Here is a 6,000-nt window from a genome sequence, read left to right as displayed (position 1 = left end):
CCTCTGCTGGGGCCATGCCTATTGGAAGGGAGAGGAATAGCAGCATTATAATATGGAAAGAGGGGCGTGCTGGATTCCTACTGGCAAAGACATACATAGCGTGTTACTGGATAAAGAGAGCCACAGCTTACAGGTTTAGTACAAGGCCCGGGGAAATTTGAAATTAGTTTTTTGTCCCCAGAATGTCATAAAACAAGTTTACCATTCGCCCATTAGAATAACAGGGGAGATAGTTATGACTTTTTCTAAAGAGGGGTTGACATCATTTCTGAGAGACTAGCCTTCTACCAAACCTTCTGGTTTGTGCACAGTTTAGTGTTTCTCCAATGACAATCAAGGTCATTAGATGAACCGCTGTAATAGTAACCTGTTACAGTAAGAACTGCGATTTGTGCCGGCGTGCCTGCATCCCCTCCCACATTGTCCCTGGCATGGGAGATGGAACTCCCTTTGTCAGGGGGACAATGGCAAATGTGAAGCTAGCTGAGAATTAACAAGTGCTTGCCCTCCTCAAACAAGATGACACAAATATGAAGAAGCTAGGCCCAGGTGGGTGACGAGAGACCCATGGCCCGTGCATGCCCGTCACCCAGCTGCCTGAACCAAATGCCAGAATGTGAGCGAGACCATCCTAGAGCATGAGCCGCCCCCAGCAGAGCCACTTAGCGAGCAGGGCACTGACCACAGGTGCATGAGGAGGCCTGCTGGGAGAGAAGAGCAGAAGGAGCACTCCGCTGAGCCCAGCTACCATTGTTGAGCCGCAGAATGGTGAGGGCAAGAACCGGCTGTTGTGTCAAGTCACTGAATGGGGGAGGGGGCAGGTTTGTTATACATCAAAAGCTAGCTGATACAACTATTCCCTGCCACCCATCTAGATCCAACAGAAATAAAGAGAGGGAACATTTTTAGAGTAGAAATTTCACCTCTGCTTGAAGAGGTTGACATGGGACTTTCCCTGGAGTCCGAAGGAGAAGGGATGAGGCTAAACAGGTAATATTTGCTGTGAATAGTCCATGTGCCAGGCCCTGTGTTGAGCACTGTGTCCTTTTAAACTGACAGGCAATTGAATCTTAAGGAGGCAGTTGTTATTTGCATCTCATAGAAGAGATGGCTTAGAGTTTGCACTTCAATGCGTCTTCATGCCTCTCTAGCCTGTGCAGTCACAATATCACCAGGTCTTGTCAAAAGGATTATTTTCATCGAGAGCTATGTTTTTTGTGACATTCTTTGATGACATTCAGAGTTGAGTACTTGGGCAAGGTGTTCATTTGTTCAGAGTCACTGAGTTCAAAGAAAGTCATTTTCCCATGTGGATGTTCTTCTCTGGCACAATATAGTGCAAAGAACACCTGAATGCCTCTCTCTCTCTCTCTCAGCAATTATGTGTGTCATCTTGAGATGTTACTTAACAACTCCAGGTTCAGTTCCCCCTGTGAGCATGAAATGGAAAAGATGATGCAAAAAAAAGAAGATACTCTATTTTGCCATGACTCCCAGCACTGATTGTAATTTATTGACGGTCTGCATTATTTTATGCACTAAATATATATTTACCCACAAACTTGGCAAATGAGTATCAAGACCCCCCTTACGCAGATTAAGAAACAGGCTGAGATGGGTTAAGTAGGTAAGGCAGTAAGTGATGGAGCTGAGATGGTCACCGTGGTTTGCCTGACTCCAAAGCATCCACTAGGACATAATTCCCAGCTGTTCCGAGCTGTTGAGGTGCACATGCGTGTCATGGCTTTGGTTCAGCTTCCTCCTCTCCCGTTATTCCCCCAGGATATCCCAGCTCCCAGGAGAGCATCGCTTCATGTCATGGTCCAAAGGTAAGAGGATCTGCTCCGAGACCAACAAGGCTGGGCTGGTATTTCTGCATTTTTTTTCTGAGTTAGGAAGGAGCAGGCAGATTGGACAGTGAGTGCCACTGGAAGCATTGTCGTGGGGTATTGACAGAGTGAAAGGGCAAGACAGAGGCCACATGGGTCAGAGAGGACTGTTGTCATTGTGCCTGTTCATTGTTCATGGGAGATTTAAAGGGAAAGATGAGTGACTGGAGGTAGCTCTGTACATATCGTTTCACTTGGCGAGGTTTGGCAGGGTGAGTCTTTCAAATCCCTCTCCACATTTCCCCAGATTCTTTGCTTCTTTTTGTACAGTGTTTCTCCTGAACCACAGAAGTGCCTTCATAGTGGGTCATACTAGGTAACTCATGGAACACTTGTCAAAGACGACGCGATCAAACGAAATATACCTCCCCCGGCCCAGCACCTGGGTGGGTGGCGTGGCCTGAGGTCCCCCGGCCTGGCACTGGGGTGGGTGTGGGGCGCACCTTGAGGTCCCCCATCAAGCCCCGCTGGGCCGGGGGCATGGCCTGAGGTCCCCCAGACTGGTGCTGGGTCAGGGGTCATGGCCAGAGGTCCCTGGCCTGGCGCTGGGTGGGTGGGTGTGGACTCAGGTCCCCAGCCTGGGCCGGGGAGGGTGTGCGCCTTGAGGTCCCCCGTCAAGCCCAGCCAGGAAGGGGATGCAGCCTGAGATTCCCCCGTCAAGCTCTGCCACCTGAGGGGCATGGCCTGAATTCCCCCGTCAAGCCCCTCCGGGAGGGGGTCACGCCTTGAGGGCCCCCATTAAGCCCCACCAGGTGGGGGATGCGGTCTGAGATACCCCATCTAGCCCCACTGGGCGGGAGGCTCAGCCTCAGGTCCCCTGGCCCATTCCGGGGTTGCGGGCGCAACTTGAGGTTCCCCATCAAGCCCCACCAGGCAGACGGCACGACCTGAGTTCCCCAGCCTGGCACCAGGGGCGGGGGGGCGCAGCCTGAAGTCCCCTGTCAAGCCCCACTGGGCAGGGGGGGTTGCGTAGGCTCAGGTCCCCTGCCCCAGCCCAGCGCCACGCAGCCTCAGGTCTCTGCTGATTGCTCATTAAGGCTCCTTATGGGAACTTTGCCTCTGCTGTGGGCGCATCCATCTTTGTGACAGTGTGACAGTCAATTTGCATATTCCCTCTTTATTAGATAGGATGGCACCGAAGTGCATTCAATGGTGTGGACGCAGGGATGGAGGGATGTCTAGTTCAGGTGATGGAGGATGTCTAGCCCACTCTCTCAAAGAGGCAGCACACGCTGATTCCTCCTTCACTCCCTCAGCTTCCCTGACTGCGGTGTCCTCTTTCCCTGACGCCGTGCCCTCTGTAGATTTCTAATTCAGCACCGAAGCCCTGCCTAGTGCTGTTCGGGTCCTGCATCAGAGTCAAGTGTCAACCCTGACACAGCTCTTCAAGGCCTGCAAGACCTGGGCTCTGCCTCCTCTTCACCTTTATCGGTATGACTGTCCCCTTCGGCCACTCATCCCCAGCTCACCTGGACCCCTGCAGGTCCGGATCTTGTCAGCCTGGCTCCCTCCTCAGCACCTTTTCTCTAGTAATCCATCTGCCCGGAATGCTCCTCACTCACATCAGCCTGACTAACGTGCTCCCTCCATAAAGGCCTGGCTTAGCCCTCACCTGCTCTCAGAGGCCTGCCCAGGCCACCATATTTTACATTGCTAAGTGCAGGCCTCCTCCCCCCACCCCCACCCCACCCCCATGTTCCTTATCCCCTTTACCTTGGCCTAAATTGTCCGTTTGGCATGCCACTCACCAGCTAGCTGACTAAGTTCTTTACTTCTTTGTTGTGTGTGTTGCTTATCTCTCGCCTCCCCCATAGCCCCGGCTTGAATACAGGCTCCCTGATCTTAGGGACCATTGTCCCTTGTTCACTGGTGTATCTAGCAGCCCAGCACTTTGCTGAGCACACGCGGGAGTCGGCCAGACAGTATCTGTTGATGTGAGGAAGAGTGTCTGTCTCCCCCACTGCATTGCGACAGCCTTGAGGACAAGGGCCTTGTTCCTTGGTCTCTGTCAACCCCCTTCCAGGACACTTTCTGGTACAATGGACAGGCTGCTGCATATTTGTGGGGTGAGTAAGTGACAGTAATAGAGAAAACATGTCCGCTTCCACGCTGTAGTGTTTCCTGTAGGTGCCGTCTGTGTCAGCACCAGGCCTGTGCCAGCTGCCGTGCAAACTCTGCTAGTCAGCTGGGAGGCTTTTTTAAATGCTCACCTGAGGATATGTTTTTTATTGATTTTAGAAAGGAGAGAGAGAGAGAGAGAGAGAGAGAGAGAGAGAGAGAGAGAGAGAGAGAGAGAGAAACATGTATGTGAGAGAGAAACATTGACCAGTTACCTTCTGTATGCATTCTGATCAGGGATCAAACCTGCAACCTGGGTATGTGCCCTGACAGGGAGTTGAACCTGCCACCTTTCCATGGACAGGACGAAGCTCCAACCCAGTGAGGACACCAGCCCGGTCAGCGGGGACATATTTCCGAGCCAGAATCTGATCCACTGTCTGCAGACCCCTCCTCAGGACCTGTGCTCCAGCTAATCCACCTGCCTGGAATGCTCCTCACCCACAGCTCTTCCTCCATCTCAGAGGAAGTATCCTGGCCCTGTTGGTTCGGGCGAACTCTCTGATGGTGCAGTTCTCAGTGTAGTTGTAGAGCAATCATAGAGCTAGCTCAGTTCTTCCTGCACAGCATGACTTAGGGTGGTTCCAGGTCTCACTCACTCATCACCGTTTTAGTCTGTGCAGGACATGTGCTATACTGGTATTTACATCTAATATTGTATGTTGTGTAAATGAAAGCATCATTGAGAATAAAGTACATTTATATGATTAAACACAATGAAAGCCAAACCATAGAATGTAGTAATTGAAATATAGGTTGAGATTAATATTTAGTAATAGTGCACGTAATGATGGGTACCTACTCTGGGCATTTCATCATCTTCTTTCATTTAATCCTCATAAAATCCCTCAAAGGAAATATTGCCATTTTTATGAGGGAGAATGTTGAGATCAATGGCATTATCTAAACTGCGCAGGACCTGACAGCTTGTAGGCAGCCACATGAGGTGGGAGCTCAGGGCTCCCGGATGCTAGCACTCTGCAAGGACTGCAGTGTGGCCAGATCCCCCATCGCTTGCCCCCAGCCGTCCGTCTTACCATTCCCTTCCTTTTGTCCACAGACACAGCTGTCCGACATTGTCATCCCATCTCCTGGCGTTTTAGAAGCTCTTCGTCCCAGAGATCTCCCCAGCCCCTTTGGACAAAGGTTGGTGCATTCCACCCTGATTTCTGTGGCCACAGGGAAGGTGGCTCCGCAGAGTCCTTGTGGATGCCTGCAGTAATTGCTGTTTACATCTCCTTTGTGCCTCCTGATGAGTGTGGATCCTGAGGAGGATCTTTGCTGAAGAGCTGGTTTCCCTGTTCTTGGCAGGATGCCCTTCCCTTCCAAGAGATCTGAACGCAGCCTCAGAGGGGACATAGCTTACTTATGGAGACACGGTGCGCCCACAGGCCCAGGCACCACGAGACCCGCTCCCTCAGAGGCAAAACAGGTTTCTCAGGGTGACCACACTGTTGCACACATTCCACAGGCTCCTTAGAGAAAGACAGCCAGGCACGTATGGGGATGTTTGGTATCAGAAGTGGGTTCAGGTAGTATTCTTGCCTCGTTGCTTGGGGCGAACTTTCTGATGGTGCAGTTACTTATAAAGGAATCCTGTTTGTTTGGTTTTGTTTGATTCTTGAGCTGCAACATCAGAAGAGATGAGGGAAAAAATCTACGAGAGTCTACCGTGTTTCAGGGATTTACATATCTCACCGATAATTTTCATAAAATCCTATGACATACATGCCGCTGTTCCAGTTTCACAGGGCAGGAAATGAAGGCTCAGGGGGCCAGGTAGCTTGGTCCTGGTCACACAGCCAGAAAGTTGCACAGATGGGATTTAGAAGAACTACTGTCACAATTATTGCATGTATTGGTCAACATACCCCACATTAAAAAATATATAAAAAATCGTGCTTTTGACAATACCAATGTAAATTTAAAAATTCCATTCCTTTACTATATCATTATTCTATTTTTAGAGCTTTAGTCACAAGAAATAATTCTT

The sequence above is a fragment of the Cnephaeus nilssonii genome (assembly GCF_951640355.1).
Source record: "Cnephaeus nilssonii genome assembly, chromosome: X".
NCBI lineage: Eukaryota > Metazoa > Chordata > Mammalia > Chiroptera > Vespertilionidae > Cnephaeus > Cnephaeus nilssonii.
Note: the sequence above shows the minus strand (reverse complement) of the source record.